At 44.8% G+C, this 25024-nt stretch overlaps 2 long non-coding RNA genes across 3 annotated transcripts; both read right to left on the bottom strand.

The window, feature by feature from the left end:
* Positions 1-320: 320 nt before the first annotated feature.
* Positions 321-2803, bottom strand: LOC139830592 (uncharacterized). Its single transcript, XR_011743316.1, has 3 exons — positions 2664-2803; positions 1873-1957; positions 321-551 (listed from the first exon to the last, which is right to left on the bottom strand). It is a non-coding gene; the product is annotated as an uncharacterized lncRNA (long non-coding RNA).
* Positions 2804-4410: 1607 nt separating this feature from the next.
* Positions 4411-6924, bottom strand: LOC139830591 (uncharacterized). Of its 2 annotated transcripts, XR_011743315.1 has the most exons (3): positions 6758-6898; positions 5967-6051; positions 4411-4641 (listed from the first exon to the last, which is right to left on the bottom strand). It is a non-coding gene; the product is annotated as an uncharacterized lncRNA (long non-coding RNA). The 2 variants fall into 2 exon arrangements; XR_011743314.1 differs by having other exon boundaries at positions 4411-6051; positions 6758-6924.
* Between the last annotated feature and the right edge of the window lie 18100 nt (positions 6925-25024).

The following is a 25024-nucleotide window of genomic DNA, read 5'->3' as shown; positions in this document are numbered from 1 at the left end:
ATGCTTTAATATTATCTATACATAACATAATATAGAAAATTTAGTGCCAAAAAATAGAATTTACAAAAAATTAAGCCGATAAATGACGGACCGATAAAATCGATTAATCGTCCGATAAGCGATTAATCTCCATTTTGAGGCCGACCGATAAGTTAGTGTGACGCCCCAAAACCGGTACCATGAGGATCCCAGCGAATCCGCCGAAATCCGCACGATATCGATTTTAGGAGACGCACCACCAAGCGCCTCGTACACGCCGAAGCATGCACGCGATGCGGGTGGAATCAATCACGAGCGGTAACATTACAACAGGATTACAATAGAGCCCACAAGATACAGATATATTACAACAACGACTCCAACGAGTCAAGATACAAATAGATACAATTCAAAGATCCAAATCATACAGAAGATCAAATGCGTCCGAGTACGGACAAGATACAAATTGGACTAAGAGTCCTGAAGATAAACGATGGCGTCCATAACCCTGCCCAGGCCAAGCCGGAAGGGTAACCTTGCTAGCGTCGTCTTCATCGAACATATCTTCATACCTGCCCGGTTATATCCCGTAGAAGCAGCAATAAGTACGGGTTCGTACTTAACAAGACTTCAAGACGTATAAGCATTCGTCAACCAGTCGTCCTTTGTACTTGAGGCACGCAGGGGACTTAGAGGACGCAAGAGGAACGTCATAGGCAATATGGTGGGGTTAAGCGGCAGCGTGCAAGCACTAAAAACCTATAGAGACACTCTACAACAGTCGTCTAATCAGAGAAGGTGAGAGAGCGCATAAACTAACAGTTCTATACTCTGCAAACATAACACAGCCGATGCGTTCCCCCCTCGCAAGGAAGTACTTACAAGGGCACTCACACGGTTGACAAGTTTTAACCATTTATTATTGGAGTTGTGCTAACTTACTACGCAAGTTATTATTAATAAACAACAGGTGTAAGTTGTCTATGGTCGAGTCATACAGCTCCAAGTCGTCCATAACCGCGGACGCGGCTTATCGATAAGATTTTACCCTGCAGGGGTGCCCAAATGTGCCCACACGCACGATCAACCCACTTGCGACAGGTGGACATCACGACTCGCACTCTCCTTCACGACAACAATATCCAGGAAGCCACCTAACTAAGTTAAACCCGTATCGAAGTCCGGCCGTATCTCCGAAGCGGACCTAGCTGTTTGCGACAGCGTACTAGGTGGTTTAAACACACACTGGGGCGATAAACCACTTCGCAGCGGCTCCGCGACCTATACGTGCATACCGAAACAAGGGATACAAGGCACCAGGGGCTTCCCAAAATAATTAAGTAACAGGCTGGCATGCACGCAAACAACAAATGGTAAAACATTGCAAACTAGTTGTGGCTTTGGACAAAGCTGTAGATTCGGCCGTGGTCGAGGGGAGACCCAGAAACATACCCACGTGTGGTTAGAGCGCTCAGTCTCGGAACAGATAACAAGAACTCGGGGTCCTAAGATATTTAGAAAACACAAGTGAGCCGTCACAAAACGATCAGCTGACCCACCGATGCCTCCGTTTAACAATTATTAACAAGTAACCATGATACCCTCAACAGATATAACCATGTAGCATGTGTCATGATCCCCAACAGATAACCCGATAAGATAGCAATAACGGTATCAAGATAACACAACACTAGCATGCGCTACGACTCGCAGGGCAGACCCGATAACCAAACAATAGTTGTAGGTGGTTGGTGGAGGCAATATAGGCTGCTTGAGGTAACAAGTGGAAGGGACACGTGACAAGAACGCAACTTAAAGCTAGCATGAGGGAGAAGGCAAAATAAAATAGGTGAGCGACTTCTGCAGGGGCAAGAGTATAAGGGAAATGCTTGCCTGTTAAAGCTTGCCGAGGGACATCCGGAGAACTTGTCGTATCTCACAACACCACTTCGCGATCCTATCCGGGAAGAAGCAAATGCTACAACAAACAACGGATGCAAATCTTACTACTACGGATAAGGAAAATTCAGCATGATCAAGATGATATGCATGGCATGGCAAACATGATGCGATGCAACTTATCCATATTAATCGGAGTCGGAACCCCGGACAACCAAATTAGGTTGGAGTTGCATCTTCTATCGTCAAATTTAAGGGTGGATTAGCATAGCAAACATGGCAGGGGTGAGCTACATCAAAGTTAAATGGAACCGGGACAACAATTGTACAATATCCCACATATTCCATATGTTACATATTAGGTGATAATGCAAACTAGCACGAAATTGTATGATGCGTGATGCAACAGCAAGCATGGATGGCATATTCATGTTCAGCATATTTTTCTGATCAACTTTCATATAGAACACATTTTATTTCGAGTTATAGTTTTAAAGATATGATTTTAGCAAGATTTAAACCTTCCCTGCCATTTTTAGAAAAACAGAAAAGGGCCTGGGACGTTTCTCACCGAAGGGGAAGACAGCCTGGGACACTGACGCGCGGGCCCGGGGAGGCTGACGAGGCAGCTGACTGGGCTGAAGGGGTCCCGGGTTGGGTACAGAAACCTGCAGGGGTTTTTGAGCAAAAGGAACAGGGGCCAGGGACGGCGGGTTAGGTTTCCAAACATGGCAGGGGCCTTTTCGCAAAAAGGTTTAGATCTGGATCTGGCGGGTTTTTCTCACCGGGGTGGGTTTGACCCGCAGGCTGACAGGTGGGGTCCAGGCTGACGACGTGGCGCGCTGAGCTGGCGAAGCTTGCTCGTCGTTGAGATGCCGCTCGCGTTCCAGGGACGTGGTCACCGCGGCAGACGCGGATGCGCGCGGGCGAACGGGGGCGTCCCAGGAGGCGAGTGAGGGGCGTCGGGTGTGCCTCGATGCGCTGACGCAGAAAAGGGGGAGCGCTGCCCGGGAAGGTCGTCGGAGGGCGGCCGGCGACGAGGTTCTGCACGGTAGCGACGGACACCGCGGTGAGGTTGCAGAAACGGAAGCAAGGGAGGAGGCGAGCATGTCTACGGGGTTCGCAAACTCACCAGGAGGCCGGTGGTGCGGTCAGAAGGGACGGAGGAGGTCCGCGGTGGCCGGAATCGAAGAAGAAGCGCGGCGGCCGAGGGAGGGGAACGGCGAGCGCCCGCTCGACTGAGGGCCTCCCGTCTCGATTCCTTGCGCCAGGAGCAAGAGGAGGATGCGACGGTTCGATTGACGGTGGCGGCGTTGCTTGGGGTGGCCGGAGACGAGCAGGCGACGACGAGGAAGTGGCGGTGGCGCTCGTTGCTTCACAGGTAAGAAGAAAAAGGGAGGGAAAAGAAGGTGGCGGCGCGGAGGGAGGATGAGGGGAAGGCTAGGGTTTCCAGGGGGATTTAAGGGAGAGGGGGCAGGTGGCCGCGGCGTGGTGCGGTGGTTGAGGACCACGGCCACGCCATCTGCGTGCTCCGTGAGCTGGAAAGAGGAAGACGACAGAGGGGTCGAAGGGGTACGCGAGCTAGTCGCTGGGCCGACTCGGGCTGGACCAGAGGGAGGAAGGGGAGGTTCCAGCTGGGCCGCCGGGGTGGGAAAAGAAGAGGGAAGGGTTGGGCCAGGAAAGAGGAGGGAGCCCAGGAGAGGGGGAGAGGGGTTTTGTTTAAATGAAAGGTGGGAGAATGTTTTTATTATATAAGACTCATGAGAGGGAAATATAATAGTAAGATTTATAAAATAATTTTATTTAGGAAAAACATGGATGATATGATGCATGATGCCATGATGATGCATAAACGAAGAAGAACAAGCAAATCTATTAGGGGTGCTATCCTGGGCCGTTACAATCGACACCACTAACAAGGAATCTCGCCCCGAGATTCCACGTCAACCTAAGGGGGAGAGAGGTGAACTACCGGATCTTCAGGCGACGTGTCGCTCTCCTCGACACCACTAACAAGAGTTCTTGCTCCATACTGATCGAGCGACACCACTAACAAGAGTTGTTGCTCCGATGTTGATGATGCGTTGCTGTTGAGATCCTCCGAAGAACGAACCTAATAGGTGAGGGGCAAAGATCGTCCAACCCGCGTAGAGACCTAAGACTCAAAGAAACTCAGATAAGACAGAAGACTCAAAACTCGCACAGGTAAGATGGGAAAGAAGAGAGGTAAGGAGAAAAATCAGAGCTAATCAGATCTATCCAACGAGTTTTAGAAAATAGTTTGGACTCTCTAAACTCAACCGTTGGCAAGGTTATCCTACAGGCTGGACTAGTGGGGTACCGTCAACCTGAGGCTCTGATACCAACTTGTGACGCCCCAAAACCGGTACCATGAGGATCCCAGCGAATCCGCCGAAATCCGCACGATATCGATTTTAGGAGACGCACCACCAAGCGCCTCGTACACGCCGAAGCATGCACGCGATGCGGGTGGAATCAATCACGAGCGGTAACATTACAACAGGATTACAATAGAGCCCACAAGATACAGATATATTACAACAACGACTCCAACGAGTCAAGATACAAATAGATACAATTCAAAGATCCAAATCATACAGAAGATCAAATGCGTCCGAGTACGGACAAGATACAAATTGGACTAAGAGTCCTGAAGATAAACGATGGCGTCCATAACCCTGCCCAGGCCAAGCCGGAAGGGTAACCTTGCTAGCGTCGTCTTCATCGAACATATCTTCATACCTGCCCGGTTATATCCCGTAGAAGCAGCAATAAGTACGGGTTCGTACTTAACAAGACTTCAAGACGTATAAGCATTCGTCAACCAGTCGTCCTTTGTACTTGAGGCACGCAGGGGACTTAGAGGACGCAAGAGGAACGTCATAGGCAATATGGTGGGGTTAAGCGGCAGCGCGCAAGCACTAAAAACCTATAGAGACACTCTACAACAGTCGTCTAATCAGAGAAGGTGAGAGAGCGCATAAACTAACAGTTCTATACTCTGCAAACATAACACAGCCGATGCGTTCCCCCCTCGCAAGGAAGTACTTACAAGGGCACTCACACGGTTGACAAGTTTTAACCATTTATTATTGGAGTTGTGCTAACTTACTACGCAAGTTATTATTAATAAACAACAGGTGTAAGTTGTCTATGGTCGAGTCATACAGCTCCAAGTCGTCCATAACCGCGGACGCGGCTTATCGATAAGATTTTACCCTGCAGGGGTGCCCAAATGTGCCCACACGCACGATCAACCCACTTGCGACAGGTGGACATCACGACTCGCACTCTCCTTCACGACAACAATATCCAGGAAGCCACCTAACTAAGTTAAACCCGTATCGAAGTCCGGCCGTATCTCCGAAGCGGACCTAGCTGTTTGCGACAGCGTACTAGGTGGTTTAAACACACACTGGGGCGATAAACCACTTCGCAGCGGCTCCGCGACCTATACGTGCATACCAGAAACAAGGGATACAAGGCACCCAGGGGCTTCCCAAAGTAATTAAGTAACAGGCTGGCATGCACGCAAACAACAAATGGTAAAACATTGCAAACTAGTTGTGGCCACTGGACAAAGCTGTAGATTCCGGCAGTGGTCGAGGGGAGACCCAGAAACATACCCACGTGTGGTTAGAGCGCTCAGTCTCGGAACAGATAACAAGAACTCGGGGTCCTAAGATATTTAGAAAACACAAGTGAGCCGTCACAAAACGATCAGCTGACCCACCGATGCCTCCGTTTAACAATTATTAACAAGTAACCATGATACCCTCAACAGATATAACCATGTAGCATGTGTCATGATCCCCAACAGATAACCCGATAAGATAGCAATAACGGTATCAAGATAACACAACACTAGCATGCGCTACGACTCGCAGGGCAGACCCGATAACCAAACAATAGCTGTAGGTGGTTGGTGGAGGCAATATAGGCTGCTTGAGGTAACAAGTGGAAGGGACACGTGACAAGAACGCAACTTAAAGCTAGCATGAGGGAGAAGGCAAAATAAAATAGGTGAGCGACTTCTGCAGGGGCAGGAGTATAAGGGAAATGCTTGCCTGTTAAAGCTTGCCGAGGGACATCCGGAGAACTTGTCGTATCTCACAACACCACTTCGCGATCCTATCCGGGAAGAAGCAAATGCTACAACAAACAACGGATGCAAATCTTACTACTACGGATAAGGAAAATTCAGCATGATCAATATGATATGCATGGCATGGCAAACATGATGCGATGCAACTTATCCATATTAATCGGAGTCGGAACCCCGGACAACCAAATTAGGTTGGAGTTGCATCTTCTATCGTCAAATTTAAGGGTGGATTAGCATAGCAAACATGGCAGGGGTGAGCTACATCAAAGTTAAATGGAACCGGGACAACAATTGTACAATATCCCACATATTCCATATGTTACATATTAGGTGATAATGCAAACTAGCACGAAATTGTATGATGCGTGATGCAACAGCAAGCATGGATGGCATATTCATGTTCAGCATATTTTTCTGATCAACTTTCATATAGAACACATTTTATTTCGAGTTATAGTTTTAAAGATATGATTTTAGCAAGATTTAAACCTTCCCTGCCATTTTTAGAAAAACAGAAAAGGGCCTGGGACGTTTCTCACCGAAGGGGAAGACAGCCTGGGACACTGACGCGCGGGCCCGGGGAGGCTGACGAGGCAGCTGACTGGGCTGAAGGGGTCCCGGGTTGGGTACAGAAACCTGCAGGGGTTTTTGAGCAAAAGGAACAGGGGCCAGGGACGGCGGGTTAGGTTTCCAAACATGGCAGGGGCCTTTTCGCAAAAAGGTTTAGATCTGGATCTGGCGGGTTTTTCTCACCGGGGTGGGTTTGACCCGCAGGCTGACAGGTGGGGTCCAGGCTGACGACGTGGCGCGCTGAGCTGGCGAAGCTTGCTCGTCGTTGAGATGCCGCTCGCGTTCCAGGGACGTGGTCACCGCGGCAGACGCGGATGCGCGCGGGCGAACGGGGGCGTCCCAGGAGGCGAGTGAGGGGCGTCGGGTGTGCCTCGATGCGCTGACACAGAAAAGGGGGAGCGCCGCCCGGGAAGGTCGTCGGAGGGCGGCCGGCGACGAGGTTCTGCACGGTAGCGACGGACACCGCGGTGAGGTTGCAGAAACGGAAGCAAGGGAGGAGGCGAGCATGTCTACGGGGTTCGCAAACTCACCAGGAGGCCGGTGGTGCGGTCAGAAGGGACGGAGGAGGTCCGCGGTGGCCGGAATCGAAGAAGAAGCGCGGCGGCCGAGGGAGGGGAACGGCGAGCGCCCGCTCGACTGAGGGCCTCCCGTCTCGATTCCTTGCGCCAGGAGCAAGAGGAGGATGCGACGGTTCGATTGACGGTGGCGGCGTTGCTTGGGGTGGCCGGAGACGAGCAGGCGACGACGAGGAAGTGGCGGTGGCGCTCGTTGCTTCACAGGTAAGAAGAAAAAGGGAGGGAAAAGAAGGTGGCGGCGCGGAGGGAGGATGAGGGGAAGGCTAGGGTTTCCAGGGGGATTTAAGGGAGAGGGGGCAGGTGGCCGCGGCGTGGTGCGGTGGTTGAGGACCACGGCCACGCCATCTGCGTGCTCCGTGAGCTGGAAAGAGGAAGACGACAGAGGGGTCGAAGGGGTACGCGAGCTAGTCGCTGGGCCGACTCGGGCTGGACCAGAGGGAGGAAGGGGAGGTTCCAGCTGGGCCGCCGGGGTGGGAAAAGAAGAGGGAAGGGTTGGGCCAGGAAAGAGGAGGGAGCCCAGGAGAGGGGGAGAGGGGTTTTGTTTAAATGAAAGGTGGGAGAATGTTTTTATTATATAAGACTCATGAGAGGGAAATATAATAGTAAGATTTATAAAATAATTTTATTTAGGAAAAACATGGATGATATGATGCATGATGCCATGATGATGCATAAACGAAGAAGAACAAGCAAATCTATTAGGGGTGCTATCCTGGGCCGTTACAGTTAGCGATTCACGATTTCTTAAACATTGCCTGCAATCACGATACAAGAAGTCTCTTGTGTCCCCAAAACACCTAATACACTTGTAAGATGTATAGGTGCACTAGTTCGGCGAAGAGATAGTAAAATGCAAGTGATATGGATGAATATGAGTGGTAATAACAATCTGAAATAAATATGGCATCAAGTAAACATGCAGTAGAATAGTAAATAAACGGAGATTCGATGCTTAGAAATAAGGCCTAGGGATCCTACTTTCACTAGTGGACACTCTCAGCATTGATCACATAACTGAAACTACTCTACACTCTCTTGTTGGATAACAAACACCATTCATTCTGTAGGGCTACAAGAGCACCTCAATGCCGGAGTTAACAAGCTCCACAACATCCGGAGTTCATATTTAAGTAACCTTTAGAGTGCATGATAGACCATTGCAAATTAAACCGAGTACTAACATAGCATGCACACCGTCACCGTCAGGCTATGAAAGGGGGAATAGATCACATCAATACTATCGTAGTAATAGTTAACTTCATAATCTACAAGAGATCACAATCATAGCTTATACCAAGTACTACATGATGCACACACTATCAACATTACATCATGGAGGAGGAATAGACTACTTTAATAACATCACTAGAGTAGCACATAGATGATATTCAACTAGATCACAAAGAGAGAGATGAACCACATAGCTATGGTAGAGCCCTCAGCCTCGGGGGAGAACTACTCCCTCCTCATCATGGGAGCAGCGATGGCGATGAAAATGGTGGTGGAGATGCCTTCCGGGGGCACTTCCCCGTCCCGGCGGCGTGCCGGAACAGAGACTTCTGTCCCCCGAATCTTGGCTTCGTGATGGCGGCGGCTCTGGAACTTTTCTCGTATCGTGGCTTATTCGTCTAGGGTTTTCGCGACGGAGTCCTTAAGTAGGCGGAAGGGCAGCCTCGGAGGAGTCCTGGTGGAGCCACACCATAGGGGGGCGCCCCCCCTTGGTCGCGCTGCCTTGTGGGGTGGGGCCCCTTGGCTCCCCTCTGGCCCATTGTCAACACCCGGATTTTTAAGTCCAGATGCCTGTTATGCCATACATCGCAATCCCAGGAATATTGTTGTTGCGAGACATAACAGTTGAATATCATAAGTCATCATTCATTACATACCATAGTCGTCTTACAGGTAGAGATCACATGATCCAATATTACACAAATAGTTGATCTATTGATCAACAGACACAAGGTTCATAGTTTTATAGCGGAAGCGTAAATAGAAGGGACTCTCTAGTCCACAGGCCAACGTCTGACGTCAGAAGATTCCCTAGTTGTCGTAGACATCTTGGTTGCCGTCATCTTGATAGTTCTGCTCCTCTTCATAGTCTGGCCATTTGAATAGCCAGGGACACAGCCGTGAGTACTTTAAAGTACTCGCAAACTAATACTAATGTAAGTGCTAACAATTCTAGTAAGGGGTGCTAAGCTCTAGTTTATTTTGCATAAATCCAATTTTAGTTCACAAACATTTTAGTAAACAACTCCTCATGTGCTAACTAACTCAAGTGGGAACATTAGTGTCATTCCCACAAATCCGTTGTGATTCAAAGTCAATGTCACCTTTCAAGTTCAAAATCACAAGTCACCATTCACCATTCATAGTTTTTAGAAAAGTTCTGATGACGGAACAGTATGGCCTTCCCAACCGTCCATAACCGCGGACGCGGCTATTCGAATAGGTTTAACTCTGCAGAGGTTGTACACTTGTGCCACAACAGTTGCAATAGCTCGTCAGGGGTAACTGGCCCTGATTTATCGTACGCAGTACGCGAACTACCAATCCTAACCTTTCATTTACATACCCTAGTATAGGCACCTCTCCCCATGAGTTTGGCCTCCTGGTGAAAGCAAACCGCCAACCCGGGAACTGCACAGGGCTTGGCCGTACAATTCACCTCGATTCACGTCATTTCACTTTCAACGGAGGCAGCCTCGGCATAACCCCTATGACGCTTGTTCAGAGGGAACCCATACTAAGACACATAAATTTCCAGCTAAGCCTTACCCAGATTCAGGTATTGTGGGGGTACTTGTAAAATTGGAATGGTATCGCATCCGAACCCAACCATCAGTTTTTGTAAAGTTCACCAAGTCATTCACAGATCATATTCACCTTCAAAATCTTTCAATAGAATGACTCATCATTCCAAGGTTTTCAAAGTCATTTCATTTCACAAGTTCCCAACTAGAGTAGTCACTGTCAATTTAGCACTGGCATCTATGTATGCGGGGTGCTAAGTATTTTGCTTTGCTTCTAGGCTAACTTTGATACTCTTGTACTAATCCAATACTAACCAAGTGAATCATAAATCAAAAGTACTTTGATAAAACAAAAGTAAATAAAGCTTGTAAAGTAAAACTGGGAAATAGGATCATAAGCATAAAGTAAATGAGGTAATGCCTTGCTCATGGTGAGCTTTGCACTTTGCAAGAGTATTATCTTGTTTTGCTTGAGGGAGACTAACTTTACTACTCTAGTAAATTTCTCTACTTTGACCCAAGTTAACTATAAAAGTAACTTCTTGAGAACACAAGTAAAAACTTGTAAGATATAAACTTGGGATAGGCTTATGTAAGAAAAGATAAGATTCATGATGCCTTGCCCCAAGGGGCTTTGCACTTTGCAAGAATATTAGCTTGCCTTGGTTGAGGTGGTGGTCAAAGTTCTCTTCTCCTTCCTCTTTGTAGAAGACCTCCTCCTCCTGATAGTCTCCGGTACTAGCGTCTAAAATACAATACGGGGTACACAATCATCATACCAAACTTATTTACTAAACTAAGCACACACATGATTCACACAACTTAAACTAGCATCACACCTTACTATTAAGTTGGTGAATGTGTTTTTCTTATTCAAGAAAAATAATTTCCTCTCATACTAACTTAGGTGTTACTTTTAATTATTTATAGAAATAATTTCCTCTCATTATCTTATTAAGATTTAATTTCTCTTATGAATAATATATGACCTAGGTTGACCAAAGTCAACCTCTTCATAGTTATCATCTGAGAAAATGATTTAAATGAGGTTCCATACCTCATGCAATTTAATACTAACATGGTAGTGATTTAATGTCACCAAATAACTCAATATGAGATTATATAGACCATGGTAACTACCTCATGTTGAATTACTTGAGAACAAGATTTAAATGAGAGGAATACCTCTCATATGATTTAACACATAGTTGTAACTAAGTTAATAACTACTATTGAGGTGATTTAATATCATCAACAATTCATATGAGACATATATGACCAGAGTCTCTACCTCATTTTGAATTGTTCATGACAAGATTTAAGTGAGATAAAAACTCCCCTATGATTTATTAATAGTTTTGGACAATATCTTTGACTAGAAATAGCCATATAGTCCTTTAATTAATCTAGGCCATGATCATTCAAAGTAAGCATGGTATATTTTTGCATAAACAATTAGTACAAGTGTAATGTGATTTATGGGAGTTGGAATTAACTTAAAATCATTTGTGGTTGATTTTTAATAATTATTCTAAGGCAGAAAAGTCCCTGTCTTGTTTATTTTTCTGTTTTAATTCTACAACAGATATGGGTTTGAATCCAATGGCATTGTGTAGAGAAAACTCTAAGCTTTCCAAATATATAAAATTTGTAAAATTTGGCCAAGTAGATTTGGAGTTATTCAATTTCTAACACAGCATCAGTTTGCAATTTATCTAAAAAGAATTAAACGAATTTGAATTTAAACAGGGGGCGGGAAAGAAGTGGGCCGGCCCAGCTGCGGCCTGGGCCACGCATGCATGGCGCATGCACGTCGGGCGCGGGCGACACACGCAGATCGTCGGATGACGATCCGACGGCGCTGGGCCGTCGTCTTCCTCCCGAACCAGGGATCTTGCGGGGGCCATAACTTTCACCTCGGAGCTCGGATTAAGGTGGGGTTGGTTGCGTTGGAAAGCTCTCTTCAAGGGCTACAAGATGGGGTAGGAGTTGGAGGCTATGGTGACAAAAATCTGGGCAGTTTTGAGGGTGGCCGCCGGGTGCATTCCGGTGATGTTTGGGCCTTGGAGAGGCAAGGAGGGAGGAGGAGAGGCTCAAGGAGGGAGAGGAGGATGCTGCTAGGTGAGGTGGTGTGTCCAAGAGCAGGGGGAAGTGCTCTATTTATAGGTTCAAGGATGGAGAGAAGAGGGGACATGGTGGCATAAGGTGGACATGATGTTGGAGGGGACAAGGTGTTGGAGGGGACAAGGTGTTGGAGGGGACAAGGTGTTGGAGGGGACAAGGTGTTGGAGGGGACCAGATGTTGGAGGGGACAAGGGGACATGTAGAGTAGTTAGGGGCATTAGGGTTGAGGGTAGAGTCACTATTCCAAATAGTGGCAAATAGTTACATATTGGTAATTTACCATTTTGCCCAAATTTGGTTGAGTTCATATGGTTATAAAATTTGAAAGTGATGAATTGAGTTGAGTGGTAAATGATCAGAGACAACTAGGTGTGGTGGTGGAATTTTAAAATTCAAAGAATAGCAAAATTTGAGAAGGTGAGATTGTTGTTCATATTAAAAAGTCTCGACTTTGCATGAGCATAGTTTTTGATCCAAGACGAATTTGGCATGATGGTCTTTACCAAAGTTGTTCACCTTGATGTGCTCTTGGATGACATGCAAAGAGTTGGGAAAGTTTAGTTTGAAAAACTTGAAATAGAGAGGCTCAAAGTAGTGACCAGAATATAAATGGCAGATTTGACCATTATTGTATGTGAGCCAATTTTGAGTTTGGATTTGATTTGAATTGTGTTTCTTTGATTCCAAAAGTTGTAATAAATGTTTAGTAACATTATTCAACTAATGGTGAAGATCAAAATGGTCTAGGGTCAAAATTTATAAAAATGGCATAAACCATATGTGAGGGTTTTGTGATTTTCTAACTTTTATTCTTTTATTTTTCTTTGCTTCATTTTGACAAGAGTGAGGTTTATTTGGTGTTAGATTGAGTTAGGTGAAAGGTTCAAACCATTTTGAGGCAATGGAAGTGGCTAGGTCAAGATTTGATAATTTGGCTAAATGTGTATGTGAGTGAAAATGGGATTTTCTCCCTATTTGTTTTCTCCCCTTTTTATTTGATTTTTCTTGACTCCAAAGTGATTCTTACTAGTTTAAGAACATTTCCCAACCATTGAAACCATTCCAACAGGTCTAGCTCAAGGATTTGTAAAATTGGCCATAACACATGAGAGGTGACATGTCAATTCTTCTTATTCTTGTAATGTGCTCCCCTTGCTTCACTTGGGCAAGGTTGAGGGTCAATTTAGGGTTAGATTAGGTTTAGAGATGGTTTCACACCATTTGGTCAAAGTAGAAGTGCATAGGACAAGAATTGGTGAAAATGGCTATGTGTCACTGATGGCGTGTAACTCACACGTTCGTTGGGAACCCCAAGAGGAAGGTATGATGCGCACAGCAGCAAGTTTTCCCTCAGAAAGAAACCAAGGTTTATCGAACCAGGAGGAGCCAAGAAGCACGTTGAAGGTTGATGGCGGCGGGATGTAGTGCGGCGCAACACCAGGGATTCCGGCGCCAACGTGGAACCTGCACAACACAACCAAAGTACTTTGCCCCAACGAAACAGTGAGGTTGTCAATCTCACCGGCTTGCTGTAACAAAGGATTAACCGTATTGTGTGGAAGATGATTGTTTGCAGAAAACAGTAGAACAAGTATTGCAGTAGATTGTATTTCAGTAAAGAGAATTGGACCGGGGTCCACAGTTCACTAGAGGTGTCTCTCCCATAAGACAAACAGCATGTTGGGTGAACAAATTACAGTTGGGCAATTGACAAATAAAGAGGGCATGACCATGCACATACATATCATGATGAGTATAGTGAGATTTAATTGGGCATTACGACAAAGTACATAGACCGCCATCCAACTGCATCTATGCCTAAAAAGTCCACCTTCAGGTTATCATCCGAACCCCCTCCAGTATTAAGTTGCAAAGCAACAGACAATTGCATTAAGTATGGTGCGTAATGTAATCAACAACTACATCCTTAGACATAGCATCAATGTTTTATCCCTAGTGGCAACAGCACAACACAGCCTTAGAACTTTCTGTCACTGTCCCAGGTGTCAATGCAGGCATGAACCCACTATCGAGCATAAATACTCCCTCTTGGAGTTACAAGCATCTACTTGGCCAGAGCATCTACTAGTAACGGAGAGCATGCAAGATCATAAACAACACATAGATATAACTTTGATAATCAACATAACAAGTATTCTCTATTCATCGGATCCCAACAAACGCAACATATAGAATTACAGATAGATGATCTTGATCATGTTAGGCAGCTCACAAGATCCGACAATGATAGCACAATGGGGAGAAGACAACCATCTAGCTACTGCTATGGACCCATAGTCCAGGGGTAGACTACTCACACATCACACCGGAGGCGACCATGGCGGCGTAGAGTCCTCCGGGAGATGATTCCCCTCTCCGGTAGGTCGCCGGAGGCGATCTCCTGGATCCCCCGAGATGGGATCGGCGTTGGCGGCGTCTCTGGAAGGTTTTCCGTATCGTGGCTCTCGGTACTGGGGGTTTCGTCACGGAGGCTTTAAGTAGGCGGAAGGGCAAGTCAGGAGGGGGCACGGGGGCCCCACACCACAGGCCGGCGCGGCCAAGGGGGGGGGGCGCCGCCCTAGGGTTTGGGCACCCCGTGGCCCCACTTCGTTTCGTCTTCGGACTTCTGGAAGCTTCGTGGCAAAATAGGCCCCTGGGCGTTGATTTCGTCCAATTCCGAGAATATTTCCTTACTAGGATTTCTGAAACCAAAAACAGCAGAAACAAAGAATCGGCACTTCGGCATCTTGTTAATAGGTTAGTTCCCGACAATGCACGAATAGGCCATAAAGTGTGCATAAAACAGGTAGATAACATCAATAATGTGGCATGGAACATAAGAAATTATCGATACGTTGGAGACGTATCAGCATCCCCAAGCTTAGTTCTGCTCGTCCCGAGCGAGGTAAAACGATAACAGATAATTTCTGGAGTGACATGCCATCATAATCTTGATCATACTATTTGTAAAGCATATGTAGTGAATGCAGCGATCAAAACAATGTATATGACATGAGTAAACAAGTGAATCATAAAGCAAAGACTTTTCATGAATAGCACTTCAAGACAAGCATCAATAAGTCTTGCATAAGAGTTAACTCATAAAGCAATAGTTCAAAGTAAAGGCATTGAAGCAACACAAAAGAAGATTAAGTTTCAGCGGTTGCTTTCAACTTGTAACATGTATATCTCATGGATATTGTCAACATAGAGTAATATAATAAGTGCAATAAGCAAGTATGTAGGAATCAATGCACAGTTCACACAAGTGTTTGCTTCTTGAGGTGGAGAGAAATAGGTGAACTGACTCAACATTGAAAGTAAAAGAATGGTCCTCCATAGAGGAAAAGCATCGATTGCTATATTTGTGCTAGAGCTTTGATTTTGAAAACATGAAACAATTTTGTCAACGGTAGTAATAAAGCATATGTATCATGTAAATTATATCTTACAAGTTGCAAGCCTCATGCATAGTATACTAATAGTGCCCGCACCTTGTCCTAATTAGCTTGGACTACCGGATCATCACAATGCACATGTTTTGACCAAGTGTCACAAAGGGGTACCTCTATGCCGCCTGTACAAAGGTCTAAGGAGAAAGCTCGCATTGGATTTCTCGCTATTGATTATTCTTCAACTTAGACATCCATACCGGGACAACATAGACAACAGATAATGGACTCCTCTTTTATGCATAAGCATGTAACAACAATTAATAATTTTCTCATTTGAGATTGAGGATATATGTCCAAAACTGAAACTTCCACCATGGATCATGGCTTTAGTTAGCGGCCCAATGTTCTTCTCTAACAATATGCATGCTTATCCATAAGGTGGTAGATCGCTCTTACTTCAGACAAGACGGACATGCATAGCAACTCACATGAAATTCAACAATGAATAGTTGATGGCGTCCCCAGTGAACATGGTTATCGCACAACAAGCAACTTATTAAGAGATAAAGTGCATAATTACATATTCAATACCACAATAGTTTTTAAGCTATTTGTCCCATGAGCTATATATTGCAAAGGTGATGATGGAATTTTAAAGGTAGCACTCAAGCAATTTACTTTGGAATGGCGGAAAATACCATGTAGTAGGTAGGTATGGTGGACACAAATGGCATAGTGGTTGGCTCAAGTATTTTGGATGCATGAGAAGTATTCCCTCTCGATACAAGGTTTAGGCTAGCAAGGCTTATTTGAAACAAACACAAGGATGAACCGGTGCAGCAAAACTCACATAAAAGACATATTGAAAACATTATAAGACTCTACACCGTCTTCCTTGTTGTTCAAACTCAATACTAGAAATTATCTAGACCTTAGAGAAACCAAATATGCAAACCAAATTTTAGCATGCTCTATGTATTTCTTCATTAATGGGTGCAAAGTATATGATGCAAGAGCTTAATCATGAGCACAACAATTGCCAAGTATCACATTACCCAAGACATTAATAGCAATTACTACATGTATCATTTTCCAATTCCAACCATATAACAATTTAACGAAGAGGAAACTTCGCCATGAATACTATAAGTAGAAACTAAGGACATACTTGTCCATATGCTACAGCGGAGCGTGTCTCTCTCCCATAAGGTGAATGCTAGGATCCATTTTATTCAAACAAAACAAAAAACAAAAACAAACCGACGCTCCAAGCAAAGCACATAAGATGTGATGGAATAAAAATATAGTTTCAGGGGAGGAACCTGATAATGTTGTCGATGAAGAAGGGGATGCCTTGGGCATCCCCAAGCTTAGACGCTTGAGTCTTCTTAATATATGCAGGGGTGAACCACTGGGGCATCCCCAAGCTTAGAGCTTTCACTCTCCTTGATCATGTTGCATCATACTCCTCTCTTGATCCTTGAAAACTTCCTCCACACCAAACTTAGAACAACTCATTAGAGGGTTAGTGCACAATAAAAATTAACATATTCAGAGGTGACACAATCATTCTTAACACTTCTGGACATTGCATAAAGCTACTGGACATTAGTGGATCAAAGAAATTCATCCAACATAGCAAAAGAGGCAATGCGAAATAAAAGGCAGAATCTGTCAAAACAGAACAGTTCGTATTGACGAATTTTAAAATGGCACCAGACTTGCTCAAATGAAAATGCTCAAATTGAATGAAAGTTGCGTACATATCTGAGGATTACTCACGTAAATTGGCTTAATTTTCTGAGTTACCTACAGGGGAAAACAGCCAGATTCGTGACAGCAAAGAAATCTGTTTCTGCGCAGTAATCCAAATCTAGTACTTACTTTTCTATCAACGGCTTAACTTGGCACAATAAAACACTAAACTAAGATAAGGAGAGGTTGCTACAGTAGTAAACAACTTCCAAGACACAAAATAAAAACAAAGTACTGTAGGTAAAAACATGGGTTGTCTCCCATAAGCGCTTTTCTTTAACGCCTTTCAGCTAGGCGCAGAAAGTGTGCATCAAGTATTATCGAAGGGTGGTGCATTGTTATTATGAGCTCCCCCATCCGCGGTGGTACTAAGGGCTTTGTCAATTTTAGGCCTATAATAATACTTCTTTGGTTTAGGCACTTTAGAGATATACATAAACTTTTGCTCCTTACCCACATAAGCTTTCTCCTTATATTTAAGAGAAGAAAATGTTGAACCCAAGGTTCCCATAGCCTTTTCAAGTTCATCAATCCTATTGATTTGATCATCATGGACAACACAAGTTCCTAGGACACTAATTCTTTCATCAATTCCTCCTAAGGATTTATCAAGTTCATCAGTTTTATCAAGTAACATTTCCAATTCAGCTTCAATACTTGGAAAAATTTTCTCTATGGTTTCCAATTTTTTCATAACATCTTCAAGAGAGATTTCAGTTTTAACTTTATCAACAGGGGGTATTCCAAATAAACTCTCAATAATGCAACTAGCTTCTAATGCAGGAGTACTTAGGAAGTCACCTTTTGCGAGACTATCAAGAACATATTTATTCCAGCTAGAGATACCAACATAAAAATTCCTGAGTAAAATAATGGTGGAGTGTTTCTTAGTGCATCTATTATGGGCATCGCTAATTCTATACCAAGCATCTCTCAAACATTCTCCCCCTCGTTGCTTAAACGTACGAACTTCAACTTCAGGATTACTCATTTTAGTAGTAGTAAATAAAGCAAACTAGATAAAGTAAATGCAAGTAACTAATTTTTTTGTGTTTTTGATATAGCAAACAAGATAGCAAATAAAGTAAAACTAGCAACTAATTTTTTTGTATTTTGATTTAGTGCAGCAAACAAAGTAGTAAATAAAACTAAGCAAGACAAAAACAAAGTAAAGAGATTGAGAAGTGGAGACTCCCCTTGCAGCGTGTCTTGATCTCCCGGCAACGGCGCCAGGAAAAGAGCTTGATGGCGTGTAACTCACACGTTCGTTGGGAACCCCAAGAGGAAGGTATGATGCGCACAGCAGCAAGTTTTCCCTCAGAAAGAAACCAAGGTTTATCGAACCAGGAGGAGCCAAGAAGCACGTTGAAGGTTGATGGCGGCGGGATGTAGTGCGGCGCAACACCAGGGATTCCGGCGCCAACGTGGAACCTGCACAACACAACCAAAGTACTTTGCCCCAACGAAACAGTGAGGTTGTCAATCTCACCGGCTTGCTGTAACAAAGGATTGACCGTATTGTGTGGAAGATGATTGTTTGCAGAAAACAGTAGAACAAGTATTGCAGTAGATTGTATTTCAGTAAAGAGAATTGGACCGGGGTCCACAGTTCACTAGAGGTGTCTCTCCCATAAGACAAATAGCATGTTGGGTGAACAAATTACAGTTGGGCAATTGACAAATAAAGAGGGCATGACCATGCACATACATATCATGATGAGTATAGTGAGATTTAATTGGGCATTACGACAAAGTACATAGACCGCCATCCAACTGCATCTATGCCTAAAAAGTCCACCTTGAGTTATCATCCGAACCCCCTCCCGGTATTAAGTTGCAAAGCAACAGACAATTGCATTAAGTATGGTGCGTAATGTAATCAACAACTACATCCTTAGACATAGCATCAATGTTTTATCCCTAGTGGCAACAGCACAACACAACCTTAGAACTTTCTGTCACTGTCCCAGGTGTCAATGCAGGCATGAACCCACTATCGAGCATAAATACTCCCTCTTGGAGTTACAAGCATCTACTTGGCCAGAGCATCTACTAGTAACGGAGAGCATGCAAGATCATAAACAACACATAGATATAACTTTGATAATCAACATAACAAGTATTCTCTATTCATCGGATCCCAACAAACGCAACATATAGAATTACAGATAGATGATCTTGATCATGTTAGGCAGCTCACAAGATCCGACAATGATAGCACAATGGGGAGAAGACAACCATCTAGCTACTGCTATGGACCCATAGTCCAGGGGTAGACTACTCACACATCACACCGGAGGCGACCATGGCGGCGTAGAGTCCTCCAGGAGATGATTCCCCTCTCCGGCAGGGTGCCGGAGGCGATCTCCTGGATCCCCCGAGATGGGATCGGCGTTGGCGGCGTCTCTGGAAGGTTTTCCGTATCGTGGCTCTCGGTACTGGGGGTTTCGTCACGGAGGCTTTAAGTAGGCGGAAGGGCAAGTCAGGAGGGGGCACGGGGGCCCCACACCACAGGCTGGTGCGGCCAAGGGGGGGCCGTGCCGCCCTAGGGTTTGGGCACCCCGTGGCCCCACTTCGTTTCGCCTTCGGACTTCTGGAAGCTTCGTGGCAAAATAGGCCCCTGGGCGTTGATTTCGTCCAATTCCGAGAATATTTCCTTACTAGGATTTCTGAAACCAAAAACAGCAGAAAACAGCAACTGGCACTTCGGCATCTTGTTAATAGGTTAGTTCCAGAAAATGCACGAATATGACATAAAGTGTGCATAAAACATGTAGATAACATCAATAATGTGGCATGGAACATAAGAAATTATCGATACGTTGGAGACGTATCAGTCACATATGCCTCTATGCATATGTGGCATTTGATTTTTAATTTGACTAGGCTTGACCCAATTGATGTTGTTGAGTGTTGAAATGGTATATAGGAGTGATCCAACCATTCACTACAAGTCTTAGGGTCAAGATCCTCAATTTCACAAATTTGATATTTTGCTCTCATATGCCTCTATGGCATTATTACTTTCTTTTTAAAATCTTTTGTTTCATTTTGGATTGGGTTGGAGAAGTACTAGATAAGGTTTATGAAGGTTTTCCAATCCTCTAAATAAAGTAGAAAGGCCTAGGGTAAAGTTTTATAAAAATAGCCATAGGCACATATGCCTCTATGCATATGTTTGATTTTATTTTGTTTCACACTTGAATTGGTTGGTAAGTGCTTTGTTGAGTGTGTTGAGGTATTTCAATTCATCTACTCAAGGTAGACAAGGCAAAGCTCATCATTTTCAACAAGTATCCATAGGCTTGCATATGCCTTTTTCTTAAATAAGATCTTTTCTTTTTATTTTATTTTTTCCAAGATTGATGACAAGATGGATGAGGTTTAGGGTTTAATAAGTTTTGCAATGGTTCACCATTATTTAGCAAAGTAAGAAAAGGTAGGGTTCAAGATTTACATATTAAGGCTATATGCCCACATATGTCTTTTCCTTTATTTTAGGTTTCCCAAAATAGATTAATTTGATTTTTGAGAAGGTTAGGGTTTAAGGTTTTTCTTATTTGATTTCTTTCTCTTTTAATTTTATTTGGTTTGTGATCTTCCCTTGATCACTTTAGGGTTTTAGGGTTTATCACATGAGCATAATAACACTCATCATGGCAAAGACACAAGTAATAGGTAGGAGCACTAAGCATAGCACCCTATATAGGAAAAGTTTTTGTTGGTTCTCATTTTTGGAAAAAGGAAATTTATTTTCTCTTTGTTTTGAAATTTGGGGTGTTACAAACCCTTCCCCCTTAAACAAATCTCGTCCCGAGATTTTAAGAAAAGTTAGGTTCCTAAGAGAGATTGGGCGATATGATTTAGCAGGGGACATACTTGGCATGTTCTGAGGTGCTTCTTGAGCTTCGGTGGCCGTCATGTTGTAGTAGCGGCCATTGTTGTTCGGGTTCTTTCTTGCGGCAAAGCGGCGTTGGTTCTGAGCAGGTGCAGCGGTGTTGCCGACAATCCTGGCGAGCCTCTTGGGGCACTCATTGGAGTAATGCCCAACCACTCCACATTCATAGCAGTTGACGGTGCACTTGTCTTTGGGGTTGACGGGAATGGTGTTGCTTCCAGTCCTAGGGCTAGTGTTGTTGTTGTTGTTGTGGTTGCCTCCGGGCTTCGGGGGTCCTCCTTGGTTGTGGGTGTAGTTTGGGCGGTAATTCTGAGCAGGGGGCTTGTTGTATTTTGGAGTATATCCTCCAGATGAGTTGTTGCGGTACTTCTGGGTATTGCTAGACCCATGCTGGTTCATCATCCGGCGTTTGCGGTTCTCGTTGGCTTGATGAAGCTTGCCCTCCATCTGAATGGCGGAGTCCACCAGGGCTTCTAGGTCAGCAAAGGGAATGTTGACCAGTACGGTCTGCATCTCGTCGTGTAATCCGTTCAGAAATCTTTCCTTCCTCCTCTCATTGGTGTCGGTCTCGTCCGGGGCGTACCTTGACAGAGTAAGAAACTTGTCGCGGTATTCCACCACGGACATTCTTCCTTGCTTGAGTTCCCGGAACTCGTCTCTCATCATCTTGATCAGTCCTTGGGGCACATGGTACTTGCTAAACTTGAGCTTGAAATCCTCCCAAGTCATGAACTGACCTCCGTTCATGGCACGGGTGCTTGTCCACCAAGCGCGGGCTGGTCCGGCAAGATAGTGGGTTGCAAACAACACCTTCTCATTGGCTTCAACTCCAGCTACTTCCAAGTTATTCTCCATCGTCTGGAGCCAGTCATCGGCATCGAGGGGCTCTTCGGTCTTGTTGAAGATAGGTGGGTTAGTGTTCTGAAAGTTCTTCAGTTTTGACCCAGGGTGGTCGTGGTTTCCATGGCCGTTTTTGTTCTGAGCGAGCTGTTGCAGTACAGCAATGTTGGCTTGGTGTTCAGCTCTCTCGGCTTCTCGGTCGGCCATCATCATCTCTAGCATCTGCAGCATGGCGTCTTGGGTGGCGTTGCGGGTTGGTGGGGCCATCTGAACATCGGAGTGGATGATAAGATAAGAGGGAAATTTCTACGGTTTGTTTTGAATTAGAGTTCACGAAGTTCAAAACTTAAACATTTGAGTAGTGTTGAGGGGGGTATAACCAACAACACTTTTTCATTCATACCAAACATCACACATTACAAATCTAACACACCGTTGGTTTGAAGAACCATTCATTCGCTCTACGATACAAGGGGATCCTGATACAACTCACACCTACTTAAGTGCTGGGGTGATACTACTCTTCCGGATGGATTCTTCGTCCTCACGGGTGATGTGCTTGGCGAGAGGCGAGGGCGTTGTCCAAATCCCTGCGGGTTTTGTACAGCCTGAAGTCCTGGTGTGCTACATAGGGGTTCATCTCCGGGTGTGGGGGCATGGTCATCGATCGTCCCATGGAGTCATGTCTTGGATAGTAGATGAAGCGAGTGTTCTTGATCTTGTTCTCATTTTGTCCACGCAGACGGGAAATTGCTTCTTGCATAGCTCTGACTAATCCTTCCTTCCAAGTGTTTCCCGTTACCGAAATCCAGATGGTTTCCCATACCGGGGCTCCAAGCTTTCTTCGTAGATCAGTAGAAACTTCCCACCGAGGTGTTTCTCCGGAGTGGTTGTTGAGGGGTATTCCGAAGAACTCGGGATACGGGTGTCCTAGATATTCCACTAGTTGCTGCAAATCCTTTTCGAACCTTAGGTCGCCTCCGGGACCAAGCTGATAGAACTCCTATTGGTACTCCATCTATGAACAAAGAGGGGGAGTAAATTAGAGAAGTATTCCAGTGTGCAAAATTTTATGTAGGAATGGCAAGGAAAAGTAGGGCATGAATTTCTCCTTTTGAAAAAAGGTCTCAAGGATAAGAGTGAGAATAAGTTTTTCGCAAATATTCACTTCATTTGTTTTGAAACTAAGTTTTTCAGACGTCCATTCTAACTAGGGTCTCCTAAGGTCAAACAATGGCTCTGATACCAACTTGTCAACACCCGGATTTTTAAGTCCAGATGCCTGTTATGCCATACATCGCAAACGCAGGAATATTGTTGTTGCGAGACATAACAGTTGAATATCATAAGTCATCATTCATTACATACCATAGTCGTCTTACAGGTAGAGATCACATGATCCAATATTACACAAATAGTTGATCTATTGATCAACAGACACAAGGTTCATAGTTTTATAGCGGAAGCGTAAATAGAAGGGACTCTCTAGTCCACAGGCCAACGTCTGACGTCAGAAGATTCCCTAGTTGTCGTAGACATCTTGGTTGCCGTCATCTTGATAGTTCTGCTCCTCTTCATAGTCTGGCCATTTGAATAGCCAGGGACACAGCCGTGAGTACTTTAAAGTACTCGCAAACTAATACTAATGTAAGTGCTAACAATTCTAGTAAGGGGTGCTAAGCTCTAGTTTATTTTGCATAAAGCCAATTTTAGTTCACAAACATTTTAGTAAACAACTCCTCATGTGCTAACTAACTCAAGTGGGAACATTAGTGTCATTCCCACAAATCCGTTGTGATTCAAAGTCAATGTCACCTTTCAAGTTCAAAATCACAAGTCACCATTCACCATTCATAGTTTTTAGAAAAGTTCTGATGACGGAACAGTATGGCCTTCCCAACTGTCCATAACCGCGGACGCGGCTATTCGAATAGGTTTAACTCTGCAGAGGTTGTACACTTGTGCCACAACAATTGCAATAGCTCGTCGGGGGTAACTGGCCCTGATTTATCGTACGCGGTACGCGAACTACCAATCCTAACCTTTGATACGTCTCCGACGTATCGATAATTTCTTATGTTCCATGCCACATTATTGATGATATCTACATGTTTTATGCACACTTTATGTCATATTCGTGCATTTTCTGGAACTAACCTATTAACAAGATGCCGAAGTGCCAGTTCCTGTTTTCTGCTGTTTTTGGTTTCAGAAATCCTAGTAACGAAATATTCTCGGAATTGGACGAAATCAACGCCCAGGTTCCTATTTTGCCCGGAAGCATCCAGAACACACGAGAACCGCCAGAGAGGGGGCACAGGGCCACCAAACCCTAGGCCGGCGCGGCCAAGGGTGGGGCCGCGCCCCCCTATAGTGTGGGCCCCCCAGAAGTCCACCGACCTTGCCCTTCCGCCTATTTAAAGCCTCCGTCGCGAAAACCCTGAGACGTTCGATGAAACCAGAGAAAACCTTCCAGAGCCGCCGCCATCGCGAAGCCAAGATCTGGGGGACAGGAGTCTCTGTTCCGGCACGCCGCCGGGAAGGGGAAGTGCCCCCGGAAGGCTTCTCCATCGACACCGCTGCCATCTCCACCGCCATCTTCATCACCGCTGCTGCTCCCATGAGGAGGGAGTAGTTCTCCATCGAGGCTCGGGGCTGTACCGGTAGCTATGTGGTTCATCTCTCTCCTATGTACTTCAATACAATAATCTCATGAGCTGCCTTACATGATTGAGATTCATATGATGATGCTTGTAATCTAGATGTCGTTATGCTAGTCAAGTGAATTTTACTTATGTGATCTCCGGAGACTCCTTGTCCCACGTGTGTAAAGGTGACAGTGTGTGCACCGTGTGGGTCTCTTAGGCTATATTTCACAGAATACTTATTCACTGTTATGAATGGCATAGTGAAGTGCTTATTTATATATCTTTATGATTGCAATGTGTTTTGTATCACAATTTATCTATGTGCTACTCTAGTGATGTTATTAAAGTAGCTTTATTCCTCCTACACGGTGTAATGGTGACAGTGTGTGCATCCGTGTTAGTACTTGGTTTATGCTATGATTGTGATCTCCTGTAGATTACAAAGTTAACTATTGCTATGAT

Source organism: Lolium perenne, chromosome 4 (genome assembly GCF_019359855.2).
Source record: "Lolium perenne isolate Kyuss_39 chromosome 4, Kyuss_2.0, whole genome shotgun sequence".
NCBI classification, from domain to species: domain Eukaryota; kingdom Viridiplantae; phylum Streptophyta; class Magnoliopsida; order Poales; family Poaceae; genus Lolium; species Lolium perenne.
Note: the sequence above shows the minus strand (reverse complement) of the source record. Positions and strands in the feature narration are given on the sequence as shown.